Source organism: Channa argus, unplaced genomic scaffold, assembly GCF_033026475.1.
Source record: "Channa argus isolate prfri unplaced genomic scaffold, Channa argus male v1.0 Contig035, whole genome shotgun sequence".
Lineage (NCBI taxonomy): Eukaryota > Metazoa > Chordata > Actinopteri > Anabantiformes > Channidae > Channa > Channa argus.
The window spans coordinates 158,278-186,249 of NW_027125254.1; the positions used below are offsets into that span (position 1 = coordinate 158,278).

Sequence of the window (27,972 nt, forward strand, 5' to 3'; positions counted from 1 at the left end):
AAACCTGGCCTTTTGAGTTATCAACCAGGTAACATTGCTGACTGAACTGTCTTGCATAAGAAACCTTTCCCGCATTTCCTTTTTAGTTAATGATATCAAAGAATACTCACATAATTTCACATTCCCAGATAGTTCAACGCTGTCTACAGGTTTTGCAATTCAAAAAATTATTCACATGTACGTTTTTACAATCAAGTCTCCCTTCCTCACTCACCCAGCTCCTCTAGCCTCCTGAAACAAACCTCTGTTCAGACCACACAGTCTAATGAGCACGGCTTCAGTCCTTTGAAAGACTCGGTTCCGACCACGTGGCCTAATGGACAAGGCTTCTGACTTTGGATCAGAAGATTGAGGGTTTGAGTCCTTTCGTGGTTGACCTTCCAGTCCTTTCTGTTTGATGTGCCTGGAAAGTACAAACTTCCATGGGGTTTTCATGGTCGTAGGAACAGAGTGACACGTAAGCAAAGGAAGCTATTATCAATCACCCTCACTGAGCTGTTTTGCACAAGAAACATTTTCCTGCATGTACATATGCACACAATGATATCGAAGAGTATCTGACACAACATCACATTCACAAATGCTTCACGCTGTCTATGGGCTTTACAATTGTGAAGTTTTCACATGTCCTGTTTTACAATCAAGTCCCCCTTCCTCACTGTCCTAGCTCCCCTAACCTTTCGAAACCCACCCTAGTTCAGACCAAGTGACCTAATGGACAAAGCATCTGACTTCAAATAGGAAGATTGAAGGGTCGAGTCCCTTTGTGGTTGCTCTTCTTGTACTTACTCACTGGGTGTGCCTGGAAAATCTTTTTTTCCGTGTGTTTCAAGGTTGCAAAAACTGGGTAACATTCAAGCGAAAAGGTTTTATCAATCACACTTCTTCACTGCTAAAGAGGTATGCACAAATAGCAATTATCTTCCGGAACTCAATGTGCTGCTCTTAAGACCAGGATGTTCAATTGAGAAGGTTAGAGCGTAGAGGCGATGGTGCCAGTGGCTGATCTTCTTTCTTGCCCCTAATCTCTACTTACAAAAAATCTGAATTCCCATCTGTCTGCAGTGCTCATTTGAAAAAAGAAACAAATCTACAAGAGGCCCTATTACAAGTCAGTACATGAGATCAGCAAAGACCCACTTCCTTGAATTAAAATGATTTCATCTCCAACTGTTTGGCCATGGAACTACATCATCTCTGATGTCCAAAAGACAGGATTATGACGTCACCCATTATGAAAGGGCCATCGTATGTCAGACAAAATCACTGAGACATTGACGCAGCTGTGCAGCTGGGAAAATGACTCTGTTGCAGCATGCTGGGCCGGTTAGCTCAGATGGTTAGAGAGTGGTGCTAATAACGCCAAGGTCATGGGTTCCATCCCCATACAGGCCATTGAAAAGCACGATGCAAGCAACTCTTTCCAAGGCAAGATTAATCCTGACTGCACGGTTGCTTGCTTTTCACATGCTACATAAACCTGGCCTTTTGAGTTATCAACCAGGTAACATTGCTGACTGAACTGTCTTGCATAAGAAACCTTTCCCGCATTTCCTTTTTAGTTAATGATATCAAAGAATACTCACATAATTTCACATTCCCAGATAGTTCAACGCTGTCTACAGGTTTTGCAATTCAAAAAATTATTCACATGTACGTTTTTACAATCAAGTCTCCCTTCCTCACTCACCCAGCTCCTCTAGCCTCCTGAAACAAACCTCTGTTCAGACCACACAGTCTAATGAGCACGGCTTCAGTCCTTTGAAAGACTCGGTTCCGACCACGTGGCCTAATGGACAAGGCGTCTGACTTCGGATCAGAAGATTGAGGGTTCGAGTCCCTTCGTGGTTGAGCTTCCAGTCCTTGCTGTTTGATGTGCCTGGAAAGTACAAACTTCCATGGGTTTTTCATGGTCGTAGGAAATGAGTGATACTTAAGCAAAGGAAGCTATTATCAATCACCCTCACTGAGCTGTTTTGCACAAGAAACATTTTCCTGCATGTACATATGCACACAATGATATCGAAGAGTATCTGACACAACATCACATTCACAAATGCTTCAACGCTGTCTATGGGCTTTACAATTGTGAAGTTTTCACATGTCCTGTTTTACAATCAAGTCTCCCTTCCTCACTGTCCTAGCTCCCCTAACCTTTCGAAACCCACCCTAGTTCAGACCAAGTGACCTAATGGACAAAGCATCTGACTTCAAATAGGAAGATTGAAGGGTCGAGTCCCTTTGTGGTTGCTCTTCTTGTACTTACTCACTGGATGTGCCTGGAAAATCTTTTTTTCCGTGTGTTTCAAGGTTGCAAAAACAGGGTAACATTCAAGCGAAAAGGTTTTATCAATCACACTTCTTCACTGCTAAAGAGGTATGCACAAATAGCAATTATCTTCCGGAACTCAATGTGCTGCTCTTAAGACCAGGATGTTCAATTGAGAAGGTTAGAGCGTAGAGGCGATGGTGCCAGTGGCTGATCTTCTTTCTTGCCCCTAATCTCTACTTACAAAAAATCTGAATTCCCATCTGTCTGCAGTGCTCATTTGAAAAAAGAAACAAATCTACAAGAGGCCCTATTACAAGTCAGTACATGAGATCAGCAAAGACCCACTTCCTTGAATTAAAATGATTTCATCTCCAACTGTTTGGCCATGGAACTACATCATCTCTGATGTCCAAAAGACAGGATTATGACGTCACCCATTATGAAAGGGCCATCGTATGTCAGACAAAATCACTGAGACATTGACGCAGCTGTGCAGCTGGGAAAATGACTCTTTTGCAGCATGCTGGGCCGGTTAGCTCAGATGGTTAGAGAGTGGTGCTAATAACGCCAAGGTCATGGGTTCCATCCCCATACTGGCCATTGAAAAGCACGATGCAAGCAACTCTTTCCAAGGCAAGATTAATCCTGACTGCACGGTTGCTTGCTTTTCACATGCTACATAAACCTGGCCTTTTGAGTTATCAACCAGGTAACATTGCTGACTGAACTGTCTTGCATAAGAAACCTTTCCCGCATTTCCTTTTTAGTTAATGATATCAAAGAATACTCACATAATTTCACATTCCCAGATAGTTCAACGCTGTCTACAGGTTTTGCAATTCAAAAAATTATTCACATGTACGTTTTTACAATCAAGTCTCCCTTCCTCACTCACCCAGCTCCTCTAGCCTCCTGAAACAAACCTCTGTTCAGACCACACAGTCTAATGAGCACGGCTCCAGTCCTTTGAAAGACTCGGTTCTGACCACGTGGCCTAATGGACAAGGCGTCTGACTTCGGATCAGAAGATTGAGGGTTCGAGTCCCTTTGTGGTTGAGCTTCCAGTCCTTTCTGTTTGATGTGCCTGGAAAGTACAAACTTCCATGGGTTTTTCATGGTCGTAGGAACAGAGTGACACTTAAGCAAAGGAAGCTATTATCAATCACCCTCACTGAGCTGTTTTGCACAAGAAACATTTTCCTGCATGTACATATGCACACAATGATATGGAAGAGTATCTGACACAACATCACATTCACAAATGCTTCAACGCTGTCTATCGGTTTTACAATTGTGAAGTTTTCACATGTCCTGTTTTACAATCAAGTCTCCCTTCCTCACTGTCCTAGCTCCCCTAACCTTTCGAAACCCACCCTAGTTCAGACCAAGTGACCTAATGGACAAAGCATCTGACTTCAAATAGGAAGATTGAAGGGTCGAGTCCCTTTGTGGTTGCTCTTCTTGTACTTACTCAATGGATGTGCCTGGAAAATCTTTTTTTCCGTGTGTTTCAAGGTTGCAGAAACAGGGTAACATTCAAGCGAAAAGGTTTTATCAATCACACTTCTTCACTGCTAAAGAGGTATGCACAAATAGCAATTATCTTCCGGAAGTCAAATTTGCTGCTCTTAAGACCAGGATGTTCAATTGAGAAGGTTAGAGCGTAGAGGCGATGGTGCCAGTGGCTGATCTTCTTTCTTGCGCCTAATCTCTACTTACAAAAAATTTGAATTCCCATCTGTCTGCAGTGCTCATTTGAAAAAAGAAACAAATCTACAAGAGGCCCTATTACAAGTCAGTACATGAGATCAGCAAAGACCCACTTCCTTGAATTAAAATGATTTCATCTCCAACTGTTTGGCCATGGAACTACATCATCTCTGATGTCCAAAAGACAGGATTATGACATCACCCATTATGAAAGGGCCATCGTATGTCAGACAAAATCACTGAGACATTGACGCAGCTGTGCAGCTGGGAAAATGACTCTTTTGCAGCATGCTGGGCCGGTTAGCTCAGATGGTTAGAGAGTGGTGCTAATAACGCCAAGGTCATGGGTTCCATCCCCATACAGGCCATTGAAAAGCACGATGCAAGCAACTCTTTCCAAGGCAAGATTAATCCTGACTGCACGGTTGCTTGCTTTTCACATGCTACATAAACCTGGCCTTTTGAGTTATCAACCAGGTAACATTGCTGACTGAACTGTCTTGCATAAGAAACCTTTCCCGCATTTCCTTTTTAGTTAATGATATCAAAGAATACTCACATAATTTCACATTCCCAGATAGTTCAACGCTGTCTACAGGTTTTGCAATTCAAAAAATTATTCACATGTACGTTTTTACAATCAAGTCTCCCTTCCTCACTCACCCAGCTCCTCTAGCCTCCTGAAACAAACCTCTGTTCAGACCACACAGTCTAATGAGCACGGCTTCAGTCCTTTGAAAGACTCGGTTCCGACCACGTGGCCTAATGGACAAGGCGTCTGACTTCGGATCAGAAGATTGAGGGTTCGAGTCCTTTCGTGGTTGACCTTCCAGTCCTTTCTGTTTGATGTGCCTGGGAAGTACAAACTTCCATGGGGTTTTCATGGTCGTAGGAACAGAGTGACACGTAAGCAAAGGAAGCTATTATCAATCACCCTCACTGAGCTGTTTTGCACAAGAAACATTTTCCTGCATGTACATATGCACACAATGATATCGAAGAGTATCTGACACAACATCACATTCACAAATGCTTCAACGCTGTCTATGGGCTTTACAATTGTGAAGTTTTCACATGTCCTGTTTTACAATTAAGTCTCCCTTCCTCACTGTCCTAGCTCCCCTAACCTTTCGAAACCCACCCTAGTTCAGACCAAGTGACCTAATGGACAAAGCATCTGACTTCAAATAGGAAGATTGAAGGGTCGAGTCCCTTTGTGGTTGCTCTTCTTGTACTTACTCACTGGGTGTGCCTGGAAAATCTTTTTTTCCGTGTGTTTCAAGGTTGCAAAAACTGGGTAACATTCAAGCCAAAAGGTTTTATCAATCACACTTCTTCACTGCTAAAGAGGTATGCACAAATAGCAATTATCTTCCGGAACTCAATGTGCTGCTCTTAAGACCAGGATGTTCAATTGAGAAGGTTAGAGCGTAGAGGCGATGGTGCCAGTGGCTGATCTTCTTTCTTGCCCCTAATCTCTACTTACAAAAAATTTGAATTCCCATCTGTCTGCAGTGCTCATTTGAAAAAAGAAACAAATCTACAAGAGGCCCTATTACAAGTCAGTACATGAGATCAGCAAAGACCCACTTCCTTGAATTAAAATGATTTCATCTCCAACTGTTTGGCCATGGAACTGCATCATCTCTGATGTCCAAAAGAAAGGATTATGACGTCACCCATTATGAAAGGGCCATCGTATGTCAGACAAAATCACTGAGACATTGTCGCAGCTGTGCAGCTGGGAAAATGACTCTTTTGCAGCATGCTGGGCCGGTTAGCTCAGATGGTTAGAGCGTGGTGCTAATAACGCCAAGGTCATGGGTTCAATCCCCATACTGGCCATTGAAAAGCACGATGCAAGCAACTCTTTCCAAGGCAAGATTAATCCTGACTGCACGGTTGCTTGCTTTTCACATGCTACATAAACCTGGCCTTTTGAGTTATCAACCAGGTAACATTGCTGACTGAACTGTCTTGCATAAGAAACCTTTCCCGCATTTCCTTTTTAGTTAATGATATCAAAGAATACTCACATAATTTCACATTCCCAGATAGTTCAACGCTGTCTACAGGTTTTGCAATTCAAAAAATTATTCACATGTACGTTTTTACAATCAAGTCTCCCTTCCTCACTCACCCAGCTCCTCTAGCCTCCTGAAACAAACCTCTGTTCAGACCACACAGTCTAATGAGCACGGCTTCAGTCCTTTGAAAGACTCGGTTCCGACCACGTGGCCTAATGGACAAGGCTTCTGACTTTGGATCAGAAGATTGAGGGTTCGAGTCCTTTCGTGGTTGACCTTCCAGTCCTTTCTGTTTGATGTGCCTGGAAAGTACAAACTTCCATGGGGTTTTCATGGTCGTAGGAACAGAGTGACACGTAAGCAAAGGAAGCTATTATCAATCACCCTCACTGAGCTGTTTTGCACAAGAAACATTTTCCTGCATGTACATATGCACACAATGATATCAAAGAGTATCTGACACAACATCACATTCACAAATGCTTCAACGCTGTCTATGGGCTTTACAATTGTGAAGTTTTCACATGTCCTGTTTTACAATCAAGTCCCCCTTCCTCACTGTCCTAGCTCCCCTAACCTTTCGAAACCCACCCTAGTTCAGACCAAGTGACCTAATGGACAAAGCATCTGACTTCAAATAGGAAGATTGAAGGGTCGAGTCCCTTTGTGGTTGCTCTTCTTGTACTTACTCACTGGATGTGCCTGGAAAATCTTTTTTTCCGTGTGTTTCAAGGTTGCAAAAACTGGGTAACATTCAAGCCAAAAGGTTTTATCAATCACACTTCTTCACTGCTAAAGAGGTATGCACAAATAGCAATTATCTTCCGGAACTCAATGTGCTGCTCTTAAGACCAGGATGTTCAATTGAGAAGGTTAGAGCGTAGAGGCGATGGTGCCAGTGGCTGATCTTCTTTCTTGCCCCTAATCTCTACTTACAAAAAATCTGAATTCCCATCTGTTTGCAGTGCTCATTTGAAAAAAGAAACAAATCTACAAGAGGCCCTATTACAAGTCAGTACATGAGATCAGCAAAGACCCACTTCCTTGAATTAAAATGATTTCATCTCCAACTGTTTGGCCATGGAACTGCATCATCTCTGATGTCCAAAAGACAGGATTATGACGTCACCCATTATGAAAGGGCCATCGTATGTCAGACAAAATCACTGAGACATTGACGCAGCTGTGCAGCTGGGAAAATGACTCTTTTGGAGCATGCTGGGCCGGTTAGCTCAGATGGTTAGAGAGTGGTGCTAATAACGCCAAGGTCATGGGTTCCATCCCCATACAGGCCATTGAAAAGCACGATGCAAGCAACTCTTTCCAAGGCAAGATTAATCCTGACTGCACGGTTGCTTGCTTTTCACATGCTACATAAACCTGGCCTTTTGAGTTATCAACCAGGTAACATTGCTGACTAAACTGTCTTGCATAAGAAACCTTTCCCGCATTTCCTTTTTAGTTAATGATATCAAAGAATACTCACATAATTTCACATTCCCAGATAGTTCAACGCTGTCTACAGGTTTTGCAATTCAAAAAATTATTCACATGTACGTTTTTACAATCAAGTCTCCCTTCTTCACTCACCCAGCTCCTCTAGCCTCCTGAAACAAACCTCTGTTCAGACCACACAGTCTAATGAGCACGGCTCCAGTCCTTTGAAAGACTCGGTTCCGACCACGTGGCCTAATGGACAAGGCGTCTGACTTCGGATCAGAAGATTGAAGGTTCGAGTCGCTTCGTGGTTGAGCTTCCAGTCCTTGCTGTTTGATGTGCCTGGAAAGTACAAACTTCCATGGGTTTTTCATGGTTGTAGGAACAGAGTGACACTTAAGCAAAGGAAGCTATTATCAATCACCCTCACTGAGCTGTTTTGCACAAGAAACATTTTCCTGCATGTACTTATGCACACAATGATATCGAAGAGTATCTGACACAACATCACATTCACAAATGCTTCAACGCTGTCTATGGGCTTTACAATTGTGAAGTTTTCACATGTCCTGTTTTACAATCAAGTCTCCCTTCCTCACTGTCCTAGCTCCCCTAACCTTTCGAAACCCACCCTAGTTCAGACCAAGTGACCTAATGGACAAAGCATCTGACTTCAAATAGGAAGATTGAAGGGTCGAGTCCCTTTGTGGTTGCTCTTCTTGTACTTACTCAATGGATGTGCCTGGAAAATCTTTTTTTCCGTGTGTTTCAAGGTTGCAGAAACAGGGTAACATTCAAGCGAAAAGGTTTTATCAATCACACTTCTTCACTGCTAAAGAGGTATGCACAAATAGCAATTATCTTCCGGAAGTCAATGTGCTGCTCTTAAGACCAGGATGTTCAATTGAGAAGGTTAGAGCGTAGAGGCGATGGTGCCAGTGGCTGATCTTCTTTCTTGCCCCTAATCTCTACTTACAAAAAATCTGAATTCCCATCTGTCTGCAGTGCTCATTTGAAAAAAGAAACAAATCTACAAGAGGCCCTATTACAAGTCAGTACATGAGATCAGCAAAGACCCACTTCCTTGAATTAAAATGATTTCATCTCCAACTGTTTGGCCATGGAACTGCATCATCTCTGATGTCCAAAAGACAGGATTATGACGTCACCCATTATGAAAGGGCCATCGTATCTCAGACAAAATCACTGAGACATTGACGCAGCTGTGCAGCTGGGAAAATGACTCTTTTGCAGCATGCTGGGCCGGTTAGCTCAGATGGTTAGAGCGTGGTGCTAATAACGCCAAGGTCATGGGTTCAATCCCCATACTGGCCATTGAAAAGCACGATGCAAGCAACTCTTTCCAAGGCAAGATTAATCCTGACTGCACGGTTGCTTGCTTTTCACATGCTACATAAACCTGGCCTTTTGAGTTATCAACCAGGTAACATTGCTGACTGAACTGTCTTGCATAAGAAACCTTTCCCGCATTTCCTTTTTAGTTAATGATATCAAAGAATACTCACATAATTTCACATTCCCAGATAGTTCAACGCTGTCTACAGGTTTTGCAATTCAAAAAATTATTCACATGTACGTTTTTACAATCAAGTCTCCCTTCCCCACTCACCCAGCTCCTCTAGCCTCCTGAAACAAACCTCTGTTCAGACCACACAGTCTAATGAGCACGGCTTCAGTCCTTTGAAAGACTCGGTTCCGACCACGTGGCCTAATGGACAAGGCCTCTGACTTCGTATCAGAAGATTGAGGGTTCGAGTCGCTTCGTGGTTGAGCTTCCAGTCCTTGCTCTTTGATGTTCCTGGAAAGTACAAACTTCCATGGGTTTTTCATGGTTGTAGGAACAGAGTGACACTTAAGCAAAGGAAGCTATTATCAATCACCCTCACTGAGCTGTTTTGCACAGGAAACATTTTCCTGCATGTACTTATGCACACAATGATATCGAAGAGTATCTGACACAACATCACATTCACAAATGCTTCAACGCTGTCTATGGGCTTTACAATTGTGAAGTTTTCACATGTCCTGTTTTACAATCAAGTCTCCCTTCCTCACTGTCCTAGCTCCCCTAACCTTTCGAAACCCACCCTAGTTCAGACCAAGTGACCTAATGGACAAAGCATCTGACTTCAAATAGGAAGATTGAAGGGTCGAGTCCCTTTGTGGTTGCTCTTCTTGTACTTACTCAATGGATGTGCCTGGAAAATCTTTTTTTCGGTGTGTTTCAAGGTTGCAGAAACAGGGTAACATTCAAGCGAAAAGGTTTTATCAATCACACTTCTTCACTGCTAAAGAGGTATGCACAAATAGCAATTATCTTGCGGAAGTCAAATTTGCTGCTCTTAAGACCAGGATGTTCAATTGAGAAGGTTAGAGCGTAGAGGCGATGGTGCCAGTGGCTGATCTTCTTTCTTGCCCCTAATCTCTACTTACAAAAAATCTGAATTCCCATCTGTCTGCAGTGCTCATTTGAAAAAAGAAACAAATCTACAAGAGGCCCTATTACAAGTCAGTACATGAGATCAGCAAAGACCCACTTCCTTGAATTAAAATGATTTCATTTCCAACTGTTTGGCCATGGAACTACATCATCTCTGATGTCCAAAAGACAGGATTATGACGTCACCCATTATGAAAGGGCCATCGTATGTCAGACAAAATCACTGAGACATTGACGCAGCTGTGCAGCTGGGAAAATGACTCTTTTGCAGCATGCTGGGCCGGTTAGCTCAGATGGTTAGAGAGTGGTGCTAATAACGCCAAGGTCATGGGTTCCATCCCCATACTGGCCATTGAAAAGCACGATGCAAGCAACTCTTTCCAAGGCAAGATTAATCCTGACTGCACGGTTGCTTGCTTTTCACATGCTACATAAACCTGGCCTTTTGAGTTATCAACCAGGTAACATTGCTGACTGAACTGTCTTGCATAAGAAACCTTTCCCGCATTTCCTTTTTAGTTAATGATATCAAAGAATACTCACATAATTTCACATTCCCAGATAGTTCAACGCTGTCTACAGGTTTTGCAATTCAAAAAATTATTCACATGTACGTTTTTACAATCAAGTCTCCCTTCCTCACTCACCCAGCTCCTCTAGCCTCCTGAAACAAACCTCTGTTCAGACCACACAGTCTAATGAGCACGGCTTCAGTCCTTTGAAAGACTTGGTTCCGACCACGTGGCCTAATGGACAAGGCGTCTGACTTCGGATCAGAAGATTGAGGGTTCGAGTCCCTTTGTGGTTGAGCTTCCAGTCCTTTCTGTTTGATGTGCCTGGAAAGTACAAACTTCCATGGGTTTTTCATGGTCGTAGGAACAGAGTGACACTTAAGCAAAGGAAGCTATTATCAATCACCCTCACTGAGCTGTTTTGCACAAGAAACATTTTCCTGCATGTACATATGCACACAATGATATCGAAGAGTATCTGACACAACATCACATTCACAAATGCTTCAACGCTGTCTATCGGCTTTACAATTGTGAAGTTTTCACATGTCCTGTTTTACAATCAAGTCTCCCTTCCTCACTGTCCTAGCTCCCCTAACCTTTCGAAACCCACCCTAGTTCAGACCAAGTGACCTAATGGACAAAGCATCTGACTTCAAATAGGAAGATTGAAGGGTCGAGTCCCTTTGTGGTTGCTCTTCTTGTACTTACTCACTGGATGTGCCTGGAAAATCTTTTTTTCCGTGTGTTTCAAGGTTGCAAAAACAGGGTAACATTCAAACGAAAAGGTTTTATCAATCACACTTCACTGCTAAAGAGGTATGCACAAATAGCAATTATCTTCCGGAACTCAATGTGCTGCTCTTAAGACCAGGATGTTCAATTGAGAAGGTTAGAGCGTAGAGGCGATGGTGCCAGTGGCTGATCTTCTTTCTTGCCCCTAATCTCTACTTACAAAAAATCTGAATTCCCATCTGTCTGCAGTGCTCATTTGAAAAAAGAAACAAATCTACAAGAGGCCCTATTACAAGTCAGTACATGAGATCAGCAAAGACCCACTTCCTTGAATTAAAATGATTTCATCTCCAACTGTTTGGCCATGGAACTACATCATCTCTGATGTCCAAAAGACAGGATTATGACGTCACCCATTATGAAAGGGCCATCGTATGTCAGACAAAATCACTGAGACATTGACGCAGCTGTGCAGCTGGGAAAATGACTCTGTTGCAGCATGCTGGGCCGGTTAGCTCAGATGGTTAGAGAGTGGTGCTAATAACGCCAAGGTCATGGGTTCCATCCCCATACAGGCCATTGAAAAGCACGATGCAAGCAACTCTTTCCAAGGCAAGATTAATCCTGACTGCACGGTTGCTTGCTTTTCACATGCTACATAAACCTGGCCTTTTGAGTTATCAACCAGGTAACATTGCTGACTGAACTGTCTTGCATAAGAAACCTTTCCCGCATTTCCTTTTTAGTTAATGATATCAAAGAATACTCACATAATTTCACATTCCCAGATAGTTCAACGCTGTCTACAGGTTTTGCAATTCAAAAAATTATTCACATGTACGTTTTTACAATCAAGTCTCCCTTCCTCACTCACCCAGCTCCTCTAGCCTCCTGAAACAAACCTCTGTTCAGACCACACAGTCTAATGAGCACGGCTTCAGTCCTTTGAAAGACTCGGTTCCGACCACGTGGCCTAATGGACAAGGCGTCTGACTTCGGATCAGAAGATTGAGGGTTCGAGTCCCTTCGTGGTTGAGCTTCCAGTCCTTGCTGTTTGATGTGCCTGGAAAGTACAAACTTCCATGGGTTTTTCATGGTCGTAGGAACAGAGTGATACTTAAGCAAAGGAAGCTATTATCAATCACCCTCACTGAGCTGTTTTGCACAAGAAACATTTTCCTGCATGTACATATGCACACAATGATATCGAAGAGTATCTGACACAACATCACATTCACAAATGCTTCAACGCTGTCTATGGGCTTTACAATTGTGAAGTTTTCACATGTCCTGTTTTACAATCAAGTCTCCCTTCCTCACTGTCCTAGCTCCCCTAACCTTTCGAAACCCACCCTAGTTCAGACCAAGTGACCTAATGGACAAAGCATCTGACTTCAAATAGGAAGATTGAAGGGTCGAGTCCCTTTGTGGTTGCTCTTCTTGTACTTACTCACTGGATGTGCCTGGAAAATCTTTTTTTCCGTGTGTTTCAAGGTTGCAAAAACTGGGTAACATTCAAGCCAAAAGGTTTTATCAATCACACTTCTTCACTGCTAAAGAGGTATGCACAAATAGCAATTATCTTCCGGAACTCAATGTGCTGCTCTTAAGACCAGGATGTTCAATTGAGAAGGTTAGAGCGTAGAGGCGATGGTGCCAGTGGCTGATCTTCTTTCTTGCCCCTAATCTCTACTTACAAAAAATCTGAATTCCCATCTGTTTGCAGTGCTCATTTGAAAAAAGAAACAAATCTACAAGAGGCCCTATTACAAGTCAGTACATGAGATCAGCAAAGACCCACTTCCTTGAATTAAAATGATTTCATCTCCAACTGTTTGGCCATGGAACTGCATCATCTCTGATGTCCAAAAGACAGGATTATGACGTCACCCATTATGAAAGGGCCATCGTATGTCAGACAAAATCACTGAGACATTGACGCAGCTGTGCAGCTGGGAAAATGACTCTTTTGGAGCATGCTGGGCCGGTTAGCTCAGATGGTTAGAGAGTGGTGCTAATAACGCCAAGGTCATGGGTTCCATCCCCATACAGGCCATTGAAAAGCACGATGCAAGCAACTCTTTCCAAGGCAAGATTAATCCTGACTGCACGGTTGCTTGCTTTTCACATGCTACATAAACCTGGCCTTTTGAGTTATCAACCAGGTAACATTGCTGACTAAACTGTCTTGCATAAGAAACCTTTCCCGCATTTCCTTTTTAGTTAATGATATCAAAGAATACTCACATAATTTCACATTCCCAGATAGTTCAACGCTGTCTACAGGTTTTGCAATTCAAAAAATTATTCACATGTACGTTTTTACAATCAAGTCTCCCTTCTTCACTCACCCAGCTCCTCTAGCCTCCTGAAACAAACCTCTGTTCAGACCACACAGTCTAATGAGCACGGCTCCAGTCCTTTGAAAGACTCGGTTCCGACCACGTGGCCTAATGGACAAGGCGTCTGACTTCGGATCAGAAGATTGAAGGTTCGAGTCGCTTCGTGGTTGAGCTTCCAGTCCTTGCTGTTTGATGTGCCTGGAAAGTACAAACTTCCATGGGTTTTTCATGGTTGTAGGAACAGAGTGACACTTAAGCAAAGGAAGCTATTATCAATCACCCTCACTGAGCTGTTTTGCACAAGAAACATTTTCCTGCATGTACTTATGCACACAATGATATCGAAGAGTATCTGACACAACATCACATTCACAAATGCTTCAACGCTGTCTATGGGCTTTACAATTGTGAAGTTTTCACATGTCCTGTTTTACAATCAAGTCTCCCTTCCTCACTGTCCTAGCTCCCCTAACCTTTCGAAACCCACCCTAGTTCAGACCAAGTGACCTAATGGACAAAGCATCTGACTTCAAATAGGAAGATTGAAGGGTCGAGTCCCTTTGTGGTTGCTCTTCTTGTACTTACTCAATGGATGTGCCTGGAAAATCTTTTTTTCCGTGTGTTTCAAGGTTGCAGAAACAGGGTAACATTCAAGCGAAAAGGTTTTATCAATCACACTTCTTCACTGCTAAAGAGGTATGCACAAATAGCAATTATCTTCCGGAAGTCAATGTGCTGCTCTTAAGACCAGGATGTTCAATTGAGAAGGTTAGAGCGTAGAGGCGATGGTGCCAGTGGCTGATCTTCTTTCTTGCCCCTAATCTCTACTTACAAAAAATCTGAATTCCCATCTGTCTGCAGTGCTCATTTGAAAAAAGAAACAAATCTACAAGAGGCCCTATTACAAGTCAGTACATGAGATCAGCAAAGACCCACTTCCTTGAATTAAAATGATTTCATCTCCAACTGTTTGGCCATGGAACTGCATCATCTCTGATGTCCAAAAGACAGGATTATGACGTCACCCATTATGAAAGGGCCATCGTATCTCAGACAAAATCACTGAGACATTGACGCAGCTGTGCAGCTGGGAAAATGACTCTTTTGCAGCATGCTGGGCCGGTTAGCTCAGATGGTTAGAGCGTGGTGCTAATAACGCCAAGGTCATGGGTTCAATCCCCATACTGGCCATTGAAAAGCACGATGCAAGCAACTCTTTCCAAGGCAAGATTAATCCTGACTGCACGGTTGCTTGCTTTTCACATGCTACATAAACCTGGCCTTTTGAGTTATCAACCAGGTAACATTGCTGACTGAACTGTCTTGCATAAGAAACCTTTCCCGCATTTCCTTTTTAGTTAATGATATCAAAGAATACTCACATAATTTCACATTCCCAGATAGTTCAACGCTGTCTACAGGTTTTGCAATTCAAAAAATTATTCACATGTACGTTTTTACAATCAAGTCTCCCTTCCCCACTCACCCAGCTCCTCTAGCCTCCTGAAACAAACCTCTGTTCAGACCACACAGTCTAATGAGCACGGCTTCAGTCCTTTGAAAGACTCGGTTCCGACCACGTGGCCTAATGGACAAGGCCTCTGACTTCGTATCAGAAGATTGAGGGTTCGAGTCGCTTCGTGGTTGAGCTTCCAGTCCTTGCTCTTTGATGTTCCTGGAAAGTACAAACTTCCATGGGTTTTTCATGGTTGTAGGAACAGAGTGACACTTAAGCAAAGGAAGCTATTATCAATCACCCTCACTGAGCTGTTTTGCACAGGAAACATTTTCCTGCATGTACTTATGCACACAATGATATCGAAGAGTATCTGACACAACATCACATTCACAAATGCTTCAACGCTGTCTATGGGCTTTACAATTGTGAAGTTTTCACATGTCCTGTTTTACAATCAAGTCTCCCTTCCTCACTGTCCTAGCTCCCCTAACCTTTCGAAACCCACCCTAGTTCAGACCAAGTGACCTAATGGACAAAGCATCTGACTTCAAATAGGAAGATTGAAGGGTCGAGTCCCTTTGTGGTTGCTCTTCTTGTACTTACTCAATGGATGTGCCTGGAAAATCTTTTTTTCGGTGTGTTTCAAGGTTGCAGAAACAGGGTAACATTCAAGCGAAAAGGTTTTATCAATCACACTTCTTCACTGCTAAAGAGGTATGCACAAATAGCAATTATCTTGCGGAAGTCAAATTTGCTGCTCTTAAGACCAGGATGTTCAATTGAGAAGGTTAGAGCGTAGAGGCGATGGTGCCAGTGGCTGATCTTCTTTCTTGCCCCTAATCTCTACTTACAAAAAATCTGAATTCCCATCTGTCTGCAGTGCTCATTTGAAAAAAGAAACAAATCTACAAGAGGCCCTATTACAAGTCAGTACATGAGATCAGCAAAGACCCACTTCCTTGAATTAAAATGATTTCATTTCCAACTGTTTGGCCATGGAACTACATCATCTCTGATGTCCAAAAGACAGGATTATGACGTCACCCATTATGAAAGGGCCATCGTATGTCAGACAAAATCACTGAGACATTGACGCAGCTGTGCAGCTGGGAAAATGACTCTTTTGCAGCATGCTGGGCCGGTTAGCTCAGATGGTTAGAGAGTGGTGCTAATAACGCCAAGGTCATGGGTTCCATCCCCATACTGGCCATTGAAAAGCAAGATGCAAGCAACTCTTTCCAAGGCAAGATTAATCCTGACTGCACGGTTGCTTGCTTTTCACATGCTACATAAACCTGGCCTTTTGAGTTATCAACCAGGTAACATTGCTGACTGAACTGTCTTGCATAAGAAACCTTTCCCGCATTTCCTTTTTAGTTAATGATATCAAAGAATACTCACATAATTTCACATTCCCAGATAGTTCAACGCTGTCTACAGGTTTTGCAATTCAAAAAATTATTCACATGTACGTTTTTACAATCAAGTCTCCCTTCCTCACTCACCCAGCTCCTCTAGCCTCCTGAAACAAACCTCTGTTCAGACCACACAGTCTAATGAGCACGGCTTCAGTCCTTTGAAAGACTTGGTTCCGACCACGTGGCCTAATGGACAAGGCGTCTGACTTCGGATCAGAAGATTGAGGGTTCGAGTCCCTTTGTGGTTGAGCTTCCAGTCCTTTCTGTTTGATGTGCCTGGAAAGTACAAACTTCCATGGGTTTTTCATGGTCGTAGGAACAGAGTGACACTTAAGCAAAGGAAGCTATTATCAATCACCCTCACTGAGCTGTTTTGCACAAGAAACATTTTCCTGCATGTACATATGCACACAATGATATCGAAGAGTATCTGACACAACATCACATTCACAAATGCTTCAACGCTGTCTATCGGCTTTACAATTGTGAAGTTTTCACATGTCCTGTTTTACAATCAAGTCTCCCTTCCTCACTGTCCTAGCTCCCCTAACCTTTCGAAACCCACCCTAGTTCAGACCAAGTGACCTAATGGACAAAGCATCTGACTTCAAATAGGAAGATTGAAGGGTCGAGTCCCTTTGTGGTTGCTCTTCTTGTACTTACTCACTGGATGTGCCTGGAAAATCTTTTTTTCCGTGTGTTTCAAGGTTGCAAAAACAGGGTAACATTCAAACGAAAAGGTTTTATCAATCACACTTCACTGCTAAAGAGGTATGCACAAATAGCAATTATCTTCCGGAACTCAATGTGCTGCTCTTAAGACCAGGATGTTCAATTGAGAAGGTTAGAGCGTAGAGGCGATGGTGCCAGTGGCTGATCTTCTTTCTTGCCCCTAATCTCTACTTACAAAAAATCTGAATTCCCATCTGTCTGCAGTGCTCATTTGAAAAAAGAAACAAATCTACAAGAGGCCCTATTACAAGTCAGTACATGAGATCAGCAAAGACCCATTTCCTTGAATTAAAATGATTTCATCTCCAACTGTTTGGCCATGGAACTGCAGCATCTCTGATGTCCAAAAGACAGGATTATGACGTCACCCATTGTGAAAGGGCCATCTTATGTCAGACAAAAATCACTGAGACATTGACGCAGCTTTGCAGCTGGGAAAATGACTCCTTTGCAGCATGCTGGGCCGGTTAGCTCAGATGGTTAGAGTGTGGTGCTAATAACGCCAAGGTTATGGGTTCAATCCCCATACTGGCCATTGAAAAGCACGATGCAAGCAACTCTTTCCAAGGCAAGATTAATCCTGACTGCACGATTGCTTGCTTTTCACATGCTACATAAACCTGGCCTTTTGAGTTATCAACCAGGTAACATTGCTGACTGAACTGTCTTGCATAAGAAACCTTTCCTGCATTTCCTTTTTAGTTAATGATATCAAAGAATACTCACATAATTTCACATTCCCAGATAGTTCAACGCTGTCTACAGGTTTTGCAATTCAAAAAATTATTCACATGTACGTTTTTACAATCAAGTCTCCCTTCCTCACTCACCCAGCTCCTCTAGCCTCCTGAAACAAACCTCTGTTCAGACCACACAGTCTAATGAGCACGGCTTCAGTCCTTTGAAAGACTCGGTTCCGACCACGTGGCCTAATGGACAAGGCGTCTGACTTCGTATCAGAAGATTGAGAGTTCGAGTCGCTTCGTGGTTGAGCTTCCAGTCCTTTCTGTTTGATGTGCCTGGAACTTCCATGGGTTTTTCATGGTCGTAGGAACAGAGTGACACTTAAGCAAAGGAAGCTATTATCAATCACCCTCACTGAGCTGTTTTGCACAGGAAACATTTTCCTGCATGTACTTATGCACACAATGATATCGAAGAGTATCTGACACAACATCACATTCACAAATGCTTCAACGCTGTCTATGGGCTTTACAATTGTGAAGTTTTCACATGTCCTGTTTTACAATCAAGTCTCCCTTCCTCACTGTCCTAGCTCCCCTAACCTTTCGAAACCCACCCTAGTTCAGACCAAGTGACCTAATGGACAAAGCATCTGACTTCAAATCGGAAGATTGAAGGGTCGAGTCCCTTTGTGGTTGCTCTTCTTGTACTTACTCACTGGATGTGCCTGGAAAATCTTTTTTTCCGTGTGTTTCAAGGTTGCAAAAACAGGGTAACATTCAAGCGAAAAGGTTTTATCAATCACACTTCTTCACTGCTAAAGAGGTATGCACAAATAGCAATTATCTTCCGGAACTCAATGTGCTGCTCTTAAGACCAGGATGTTCAATTGAGAAGGTTAGAGCGTAGAGGCGATGGTGCCAGTGGCTGATCTTCTTTCTTGCCCCTAATCTCTACTTACAAAAAATCTGAATTCCCATCTGTCTGCAGTGCTCATTTGAAAAAAGAAACAAATCTACAAGAGGCCCTATTACAAGTCAGTACATGAGATCAGCAAAGACCCACTTCCTTGAATTAAAATGATTTCATCTCCAACTGTTTGGCCATGGAACTGCATCATCTCTGATGTCCAAAAGACAGGATTATGATGTCACCCATTATGAAAGGGCCATCGTATCTCAGACAAAATCACTGAGACATTGACGCAGCTGTGCAGCTGGGAAAATGACTCTTTTGCAGCATGCTGGGCCGGTTAGCTCAGATGGTTAGAGCGTGGTGCTAATAACGCCAAGGTCATGGGTTCAATCCCCATACTGGCCATTGAAAAGCACGATGCAAGCAACTCTTTCCAAGGCAAGATTAATCCTGACTGCACGGTTGCTTGCTTTTCACATGCTACATAAACCTGGCCTTTTGAGTTATCAACCAGGTAACATTGCTGACTGAACTGTCTTGCATAAGAAACCTTTCCCGCATTTCCTTTTTAGTTAATGATATCAAAGAATACTCACATAATTTCACATTCCCAGATAGTTCAACGCTGTCTACAGGTTTTGCAATTCAAAAAATTATTCACATGTACGTTTTTACCATCAAGTCTCCCTTCCTCACTCACCCAGCTCCTCTAGCCTCCTGAAACAAACCTCTGATCAAGACCACACAGTCTAATGAGCACGACTTCAGTCCTTTGAAAGACTCGGTTCCGACCACGTGGCCTAATGGACAAGGCGTCTGACTTCGGATCAGAAGATTGAGGGTTCGAGTCGCTTCGTGGTTGAGCTTCCAGTCCTTGCTGTTTGATGTGCCTGGAAATTACAAACTTCCATGGGTTTTTCATGGTTGTAGGAACAGAGTGACACTTAAGCAAAGGAAGCTATTATCAATCACCCTCACTGAGCTTTTTTGCACAAGAAACATTTTCCTGCATGTACTTATGCACACAATGATATCGAAGAGTATCTGACACAACATCACATTCACAAATGCTTCAACGCTGTCTATGGGCTTTACAATTGTGAAGTTTTCACATGTCCTGTTTTACAATCAAGTCCCCCTTCCTCACTGTCCTAGCTCCCCTAACCTTTCGAAACCCACCCTAGTTCAGACCAAGTGACCTAATGGACAAAGCATCTGACTTCAAATAGGAAGATTGAAGGGTCGAGTCCCTTTGTGGTTGCTCTTCTTGTACTTACTCACTGGGTGTGCCTGGAAAATCTTTTTTTCCGTGTGTTTCAAGGTTGCAAAAACTGGGTAACATTCAAGCGAAAAGGTTTTATCAATCACACTTCTTCACTGCTAAAGAGGTATGCACAAATAGCAATTATCTTCCGGAACTCAATGTGCTGCTCTTAAGACCAGGATGTTCAATTGAGAAGGTTAGAGCGTAGAGGCGATGGTGCCAGTGGCTGATCTTCTTTCTTGCCCCTAATCTCTACTTACAAAAAATCTGAATTCCCATCTGTCTGCAGTGCTCATTTGAAAAAAGAAACAAATCTACAAGAGGCCCTATTACAAGTCAGTACATGAGATCAGCAAAGACCCACTTCCTTGAATTAAAATGATTTCATCTCCAACTGTTTGGCCATGGAACTACATCATCTCTGATGTCCAAAAGACAGGATTATGACGTCACCCATTATGAAAGGGCCATCGTATGTCAGACAAAATCACTGAGACATTGACGCAGCTGTGCAGCTGGGAAAATGACTCTGTTGCAGCATGCTGGGCCGGTTAGCTCAGATGGTTAGAGAGTGGTGCTAATAACGCCAAGGTCATGGGTTCCATCCCCATACAGGCCATTGAAAAGCACGATGCAAGCAACTCTTTCCAAGGCAAGATTAATCCTGACTGCACGGTTGCTTGCTTTTCACATGCTACATAAACCTGGCCTTTTGAGTTATCAACCAGGTAACATTGCTGACTGAACTGTCTTGCATAAGAAACCTTTCCCGCATTTCCTTTTTAGTTAATGATATCAAAGAATACTCACATAATTTCACATTCCCAGATAGTTCAACGCTGTCTACAGGTTTTGCAATTCAAAAAATTATTCACATGTACGTTTTTACAATCAAGTCTCCCTTCCTCACTCACCCAGCTCCTCTAGCCTCCTGAAACAAACCTCTGTTCAGACCACACAGTCTAATGAGCACGGCTTCAGTCCTTTGAAAGACTCGGTTCCGACCACGTGGCCTAATGGACAAGGCGTCTGACTTCGGATCAGAAGATTGAGGGTTCGAGTCCCTTCGTGGTTGAGCTTCCAGTCCTTGCTGTTTGATGTGCCTGGAAAGTACAAACTTCCATGGGTTTTTCATGGTCGTAGGAAATGAGTGATACTTAAGCAAAGGAAGCTATTATCAATCACCCTCACTGAGCTGTTTTGCACAAGAAACATTTTCCTGCATGTACATATGCACACAATGATATCGAAGAGTATCTGACACAACATCACATTCACAAATGCTTCAACGCTGTCTATGGGCTTTACAATTGTGAAGTTTTCACATGTCCTGTTTTACAATCAAGTCTCCCTTCCTCACTGTCCTAGCTCCCCTAACCTTTCGAAACCCACCCTAGTTCAGACCAAGTGACCTAATGGACAAAGCATCTGACTTCAAATAGGAAGATTGAAGGGTCGAGTCCCTTTGTGGTTGCTCTTCTTGTACTTACTCACTGGATGTGCCTGGAAAATCTTTTTTTCCGTGTGTTTCAAGGTTGCAAAAACAGGGTAACATTCAAGCGAAAAGGTTTTATCAATCACACTTCTTCACTGCTAAAGAGGTATGCACAAATAGCAATTATCTTCCGGAACTCAATGTGCTGCTCTTAAGACCAGGATGTTCAATTGAGAAGGTTAGAGCGTAGAGGCGATGGTGCCAGTGGCTGATCTTCTTTCTTGCCCCTAATCTCTACTTACAAAAAATCTGAATTCCCATCTGTCTGCAGTGCTCATTTGAAAAAAGAAACAAATCTACAAGAGGCCCTATTACAAGTCAGTACATGAGATCAGCAAAGACCCACTTCCTTGAATTAAAATGATTTCATCTCCAACTGTTTGGCCATGGAACTACATCATCTCTGATGTCCAAAAGACAGGATTATGACGTCACCCATTATGAAAGGGCCATCGTATGTCAGACAAAATCACTGAGACATTGACGCAGCTGTGCAGCTGGGAAAATGACTCTTTTGCAGCATGCTGGGCCGGTTAGCTCAGATGGTTAGAGAGTGGTGCTAATAACGCCAAGGTCATGGGTTCCATCCCCATACTGGCCATTGAAAAGCACGATGCAAGCAACTCTTTCCAAGGCAAGATTAATCCTGACTGCACGGTTGCTTGCTTTTCACATGCTACATAAACCTGGCCTTTTGAGTTATCAACCAGGTAACATTGCTGACTGAACTGTCTTGCATAAGAAACCTTTCCCGCATTTCCTTTTTAGTTAATGATATCAAAGAATACTCACATAATTTCACATTCCCAGATAGTTCAACGCTGTCTACAGGTTTTGCAATTCAAAAAATTATTCACATGTACGTTTTTACAATCAAGTCTCCCTTCCTCACTCACCCAGCTCCTCTAGCCTCCTGAAACAAACCTCTGTTCAGACCACACAGTCTAATGAGCACGGCTCCAGTCCTTTGAAAGACTCGGTTCTGACCACGTGGCCTAATGGACAAGGCGTCTGACTTCGGATCAGAAGATTGAGGGTTCGAGTCCTTTCGTGGTTGACCTTCCAGTCCTTTCTGTTTGATGTGCCTGGGAAGTACAAACTTCCATGGGGTTTTCATGGTCGTAGGAACAGAGTGACACGTAAGCAAAGGAAGCTATTATCAATCACCCTCACTGAGCTGTTTTGCACAAGAAACATTTTCCTGCATGTACATATGCACACAATGATATCGAAGAGTATCTGACACAACATCACATTCACAAATGCTTCAACGCTGTCTATGGGCTTTACAATTGTGAAGTTTTCACATGTCCTGTTTTACAATCAAGTCTCCCTTCCTCACTGTCCTAGCTCCCCTAACCTTTCGAAACCCACCCTAGTTCAGACCAAGTGACCTAATGGACAAAGCATCTGACTTCAAATAGGAAGATTGAAGGGTCGAGTCCCTTTGTGGTTGCTCTTCTTGTACTTACTCACTGGGTGTGCCTGGAAAATCTTTTTTTCCGTGTGTTTCAAGGTTGCAAAAACTGGGTAACATTCAAGCCAAAAGGTTTTATCAATCACACTTCTTCACTGCTAAAGAGGTATGCACAAATAGCAATTATCTTCCGGAACTCAATGTGCTGCTCTTAAGACCAGGATGTTCAATTGAGAAGGTTAGAGCGTAGAGGCGATGGTGCCAGTGGCTGATCTTCTTTCTTGCCCCTAATCTCTACTTACAAAAAATTTGAATTCCCATCTGTCTGCAGTGCTCATTTGAAAAAAGAAACAAATCTACAAGAGGCCCTATTACAAGTCAGTACATGAGATCAGCAAAGACCCACTTCCTTGAATTAAAATGATTTCATCTCCAACTGTTTGGCCATGGAACTGCATCATCTCTGATGTCCAAAAGAAAGGATTATGACGTCACCCATTATGAAAGGGCCATCGTATGTCAGACAAAATCACTGAGACATTGTCGCAGCTGTGCAGCTGGGAAAATGACTCTTTTGCAGCATGCTGGGCCGGTTAGCTCAGATGGTTAGAGCGTGGTGCTAATAACGCCAAGGTCATGGGTTCAATCCCCATACTGGCCATTGAAAAGCACGATGCAAGCAACTCTTTCCAAGGCAAGATTAATCCTGACTGCACGGTTGCTTGCTTTTCACATGCTACATAAACCTGGCCTTTTGAGTTATCAACCAGGTAACATTGCTGACTGAACTGTCTTGCATAAGAAACCTTTCCCGCATTTCCTTTTTAGTTAATGATATCAAAGAATACTCACATAATTTCACATTCCCAGATAGTTCAACGCTGTCTACAGGTTTTGCAATTCAAAAAATTATTCACATGTACGTTTTTACAATCAAGTCTCCCTTCCTCACTCACCCAGCTCCTCTAGCCTCCTGAAACAAACCTCTGTTCAGACCACACAGTCTAATGAGCACGGCTTCAGTCCTTTGAAAGACTCGGTTCCGACCACGTGGCCTAATGGACAAGGCTTCTGACTTTGGATCAGAAGATTGAGGGTTCGAGTCCTTTCGTGGTTGACCTTCCAGTCCTTTCTGTTTGATGTGCCTGGAAAGTACAAACTTCCATGGGGTTTTCATGGTCGTAGGAACAGAGTGACACGTAAGCAAAGGAAGCTATTATCAATCACCCTCACTGAGCTGTTTTGCACAAGAAACATTTTCCTGCATGTACATATGCACACAATGATATCAAAGAGTATCTGACACAACATCACATTCACAAATGCTTCAACGCTGTCTATGGGCTTTACAATTGTGAAGTTTTCACATGTCCTGTTTTACAATCAAGTCCCCCTTCCTCACTGTCCTAGCTCCCCTAACCTTTCGAAACCCACCCTAGTTCAGACCAAGTGACCTAATGGACAAAGCATCTGACTTCAAATAGGAAGATTGAAGGGTCGAGTCCCTTTGTGGTTGCTCTTCTTGTACTTACTCACTGGGTGTGCCTGGAAAATCTTTTTTTCCGTGTGTTTCAAGGTTGCAAAAACTGGGTAACATTCAAGCCAAAAGGTTTTATCAATCACACTTCTTCACTGCTAAAGAGGTATGCACAAATAGCAATTATCTTCCCGAAGTCAATGTACTGCTCTTAAGACCAGGATGTTCAATTGAGAAGGTTAGAGCGTAGAGGCGATGGTGCCAGTGGCTGATCTTCTTTCTTGCCCCTAATCTCTACTTACAAAAAATCTGAATTCCCATCTGTCTGCAGTGCTCATTTGAAAAAAGAAACAAATCTACAAGAGGCCCTATTACAAGTCAGTACATGAGATCAGCAAAGACCCACTTCCTTGAATTAAAATGATTTCATCTCCAACTGTTTGGCCATGGAACTACATCATCTCTGATGTCCAAAAGACAGGATTATGACGTCACCCATTATGAAAGGGCCATCGTATGTCAGACAAAATCACTGAGACATTGACGCAGCTGTGCAGCTGGGAAAATGACTCTGTTGCAGCATGCTGGGCCGGTTAGCTCAGATGGTTAGAGAGTGGTGCTAATAACGCCAAGGTCATGGGTTCCATCCCCATACAGGCCATTGAAAAGCACGATGCAAGCAACTCTTTCCAAGGCAAGATTAATCCTGACTGCACGGTTGCTTGCTTTTCACATGCTACATAAACCTGGCCTTTTGAGTTATCAACCAGGTAACATTGCTGACTGAACTGTCTTGCATAAGAAACCTTTCCCGCATTTCCTTTTTAGTTAATGATATCAAAGAATACTCACATAATTTCACATTCCCAGATAGTTCAACGCTGTCTACAGGTTTTGCAATTCAAAAAATTATTCACATGTACGTTTTTACAATCAAGTCTCCCTTCCTCACTCACCCAGCTCCTCTAGCCTCCTGAAACAAACCTCTGTTCAGACCACACAGTCTAATGAGCACGGCTTCAGTCCTTTGAAAGACTCGGTTCCGACCACGTGGCCTAATGGACAAGGCGTCTGACTTCGGATCAGAAGATTGAGGGTTCGAGTCCCTTCGTGGTTGAGCTTCCAGTCCTTGCTGTTTGATGTGCCTGGAAAGTACAAACTTCCATGGGTTTTTCATGGTCGTAGGAACAGAGTGATACTTAAGCAAAGGAAGCTATTATCAATCACCCTCACTGAGCTGTTTTGCACAAGAAACATTTTCCTGCATGTACATATGCACACAATGATATCGAAGAGTATCTGACACAACATCACATTCACAAATGCTTCAACGCTGTCTATGGGCTTTACAATTGTGAAGTTTTCACATGTCCTGTTTTACAATCAAGTCTCCCTTCCTCACTGTCCTAGCTCCCCTAACCTTTCGAAACCCACCCTAGTTCAGACCAAGTGACCTAATGGACAAAGCATCTGACTTCAAATAGGAAGATTGAAGGGTCGAGTCCCTTTGTGGTTGCTCTTCTTGTACTTACTCACTGGATGTGCCTGGAAAATCTTTTTTTCCGTGTGTTTCAAGGTTGCAAAAACTGGGTAACATTCAAGCCAAAAGGTTTTATCAATCACACTTCTTCACTGCTAAAGAGGTATGCACAAATAGCAATTATCTTCCGGAACTCAATGTGCTGCTCTTAAGACCAGGATGTTCAATTGAGAAGGTTAGAGCGTAGAGGCGATGGTGCCAGTGGCTGATCTTCTTTCTTGCCCCTAATCTCTACTTACAAAAAATCTGAATTCCCATCTGTTTGCAGTGCTCATTTGAAAAAAGAAACAAATCTACAAGAGGCCCTATTACAAGTCAGTACATGAGATCAGCAAAGACCCACTTCCTTGAATTAAAATGATTTCATCTCCAACTGTTTGGCCATGGAACTGCATCATCTCTGATGTCCAAAAGACAGGATTATGACGTCACCCATTATGAAAGGGCCATCGTATGTCAGACAAAATCACTGAGACATTGACGCAGCTGTGCAGCTGGGAAAATGACTCTTTTGGAGCATGCTGGGCCGGTTAGCTCAGATGGTTAGAGAGTGGTGCTAATAACGCCAAGGTCATGGGTTCCATCCCCATACAGGCCATTGAAAAGCACGATGCAAGCAACTCTTTCCAAGGCAAGATTAATCCTGACTGCACGGTTGCTTGCTTTTCACATGCTACATAAACCTGGCCTTTTGAGTTATCAACCAGGTAACATTGCTGACTAAACTGTCTTGCATAAGAAACCTTTCCCGCATTTCCTTTTTAGTTAATGATATCAAAGAATACTCACATAATTTCACATTCCCAGATAGTTCAACGCTGTCTACAGGTTTTGCAATTCAAAAAATTATTCACATGTACGTTTTTACAATCAAGTCTCCCTTCTTCACTCACCCAGCTCCTCTAGCCTCCTGAAACAAACCTCTGTTCAGACCACACAGTCTAATGAGCACGGCTCCAGTCCTTTGAAAGACTCGGTTCCGACCACGTGGCCTAATGGACAAGGCGTCTGACTTCGGATCAGAAGATTGAAGGTTCGAGTCGCTTCGTGGTTGAGCTTCCAGTCCTTGCTGTTTGATGTGCCTGGAAAGTACAAACTTCCATGGGTTTTTCATGGTTGTAGGAACAGAGTGACACTTAAGCAAAGGAAGCTATTATCAATCACCCTCACTGAGCTGTTTTGCACAAGAAACATTTTCCTGCATGTACTTATGCACACAATGATATCGAAGAGTATCTGACACAACATCACATTCACAAATGCTTCAACGCTGTCTATGGGCTTTACAATTGTGAAGTTTTCACATGTCCTGTTTTACAATCAAGTCTCCCTTCCTCACTGTCCTAGCTCCCCTAACCTTTCGAAACCCACCCTAGTTCAGACCAAGTGACCTAATGGACAAAGCATCTGACTTCAAATAGGAAGATTGAAGGGTCGAGTCCCTTTGTGGTTGCTCTTCTTGTACTTACTCAATGGATGTGCCTGGAAAATCTTTTTTTCCGTGTGTTTCAAGGTTGCAGAAACAGGGTAACATTCAAGCGAAAAGGTTTTATCAATCACACTTCTTCACTGCTAAAGAGGTATGCACAAATAGCAATTATCTTCCGGAAGTCAATGTGCTGCTCTTAAGACCAGGATGTTCAATTGAGAAGGTTAGAGCGTAGAGGCGATGGTGCCAGTGGCTGATCTTCTTTCTTGCCCCTAATCTCTACTTACAAAAAATCTGAATTCCCATCTGTCTGCAGTGCTCATTTGAAAAAAGAAACAAATCTACAAGAGGCCCTATTACAAGTCAGTACATGAGATCAGCAAAGACCCACTTCCTTGAATTAAAATGATTTCATCTCCAACTGTTTGGCCATGGAACTGCATCATCTCTGATGTCCAAAAGACAGGATTATGACGTCACCCATTATGAAAGGGCCATCGTATCTCAGACAAAATCACTGAGACATTGACGCAGCTGTGCAGCTGGGAAAATGACTCTTTTGCAGCATGCTGGGCCGGTTAGCTCAGATGGTTAGAGCGTGGTGCTAATAACGCCAAGGTCATGGGTTCAATCCCCATACTGGCCA

At 42.9% G+C, this 27,972-nt stretch overlaps 16 non-coding genes across 16 annotated transcripts; all 16 read left to right on the forward strand.

The window, feature by feature from the left end:
- The first annotated feature begins 1,778 nt into the window (after window positions 1-1,778).
- Window positions 1,779-1,851, forward strand: trnar-ucg (transfer RNA arginine (anticodon UCG)). The gene has a single exon. It is a non-coding gene; the product is annotated as a tRNA-Arg (tRNA).
- A 1,404-nt stretch (window positions 1,852-3,255) lies between these two features.
- On the forward strand, window positions 3,256-3,328 carry trnar-ucg (transfer RNA arginine (anticodon UCG)). Its single transcript has one exon. It is a non-coding gene; the product is annotated as a tRNA-Arg (tRNA).
- Window positions 3,329-4,733: 1,405 nt separating this feature from the next.
- trnar-ucg (transfer RNA arginine (anticodon UCG)) lies at window positions 4,734-4,806 on the forward strand. The gene has a single exon. It is a non-coding gene; the product is annotated as a tRNA-Arg (tRNA).
- A 947-nt stretch (window positions 4,807-5,753) lies between these two features.
- Window positions 5,754-5,827, forward strand: trnai-aau (transfer RNA isoleucine (anticodon AAU)). Its single transcript has one exon. It is a non-coding gene; the product is annotated as a tRNA-Ile (tRNA).
- Window positions 5,828-8,707: 2,880 nt separating this feature from the next.
- On the forward strand, window positions 8,708-8,781 carry trnai-aau (transfer RNA isoleucine (anticodon AAU)). The gene has a single exon. It is a non-coding gene; the product is annotated as a tRNA-Ile (tRNA).
- A 1,861-nt stretch (window positions 8,782-10,642) lies between these two features.
- Window positions 10,643-10,715, forward strand: trnar-ucg (transfer RNA arginine (anticodon UCG)). Its single transcript has one exon. It is a non-coding gene; the product is annotated as a tRNA-Arg (tRNA).
- A 1,401-nt stretch (window positions 10,716-12,116) lies between these two features.
- Window positions 12,117-12,189, forward strand: trnar-ucg (transfer RNA arginine (anticodon UCG)). The gene has a single exon. It is a non-coding gene; the product is annotated as a tRNA-Arg (tRNA).
- Window positions 12,190-14,613: 2,424 nt separating this feature from the next.
- trnai-aau (transfer RNA isoleucine (anticodon AAU)) lies at window positions 14,614-14,687 on the forward strand. The gene has a single exon. It is a non-coding gene; the product is annotated as a tRNA-Ile (tRNA).
- A 1,861-nt stretch (window positions 14,688-16,548) lies between these two features.
- On the forward strand, window positions 16,549-16,621 carry trnar-ucg (transfer RNA arginine (anticodon UCG)). The gene has a single exon. It is a non-coding gene; the product is annotated as a tRNA-Arg (tRNA).
- Window positions 16,622-17,566: 945 nt separating this feature from the next.
- On the forward strand, window positions 17,567-17,640 carry trnai-aau (transfer RNA isoleucine (anticodon AAU)). Its single transcript has one exon. It is a non-coding gene; the product is annotated as a tRNA-Ile (tRNA).
- Window positions 17,641-19,035: 1,395 nt separating this feature from the next.
- Window positions 19,036-19,109, forward strand: trnai-aau (transfer RNA isoleucine (anticodon AAU)). Its single transcript has one exon. It is a non-coding gene; the product is annotated as a tRNA-Ile (tRNA).
- Window positions 19,110-20,970: 1,861 nt separating this feature from the next.
- trnar-ucg (transfer RNA arginine (anticodon UCG)) lies at window positions 20,971-21,043 on the forward strand. Its single transcript has one exon. It is a non-coding gene; the product is annotated as a tRNA-Arg (tRNA).
- Window positions 21,044-22,447: 1,404 nt separating this feature from the next.
- trnar-ucg (transfer RNA arginine (anticodon UCG)) lies at window positions 22,448-22,520 on the forward strand. Its single transcript has one exon. It is a non-coding gene; the product is annotated as a tRNA-Arg (tRNA).
- A 947-nt stretch (window positions 22,521-23,467) lies between these two features.
- On the forward strand, window positions 23,468-23,541 carry trnai-aau (transfer RNA isoleucine (anticodon AAU)). The gene has a single exon. It is a non-coding gene; the product is annotated as a tRNA-Ile (tRNA).
- Window positions 23,542-25,401: 1,860 nt separating this feature from the next.
- trnar-ucg (transfer RNA arginine (anticodon UCG)) lies at window positions 25,402-25,474 on the forward strand. The gene has a single exon. It is a non-coding gene; the product is annotated as a tRNA-Arg (tRNA).
- A 2,424-nt stretch (window positions 25,475-27,898) lies between these two features.
- trnai-aau (transfer RNA isoleucine (anticodon AAU)) lies at window positions 27,899-27,972 on the forward strand. The gene has a single exon. It is a non-coding gene; the product is annotated as a tRNA-Ile (tRNA).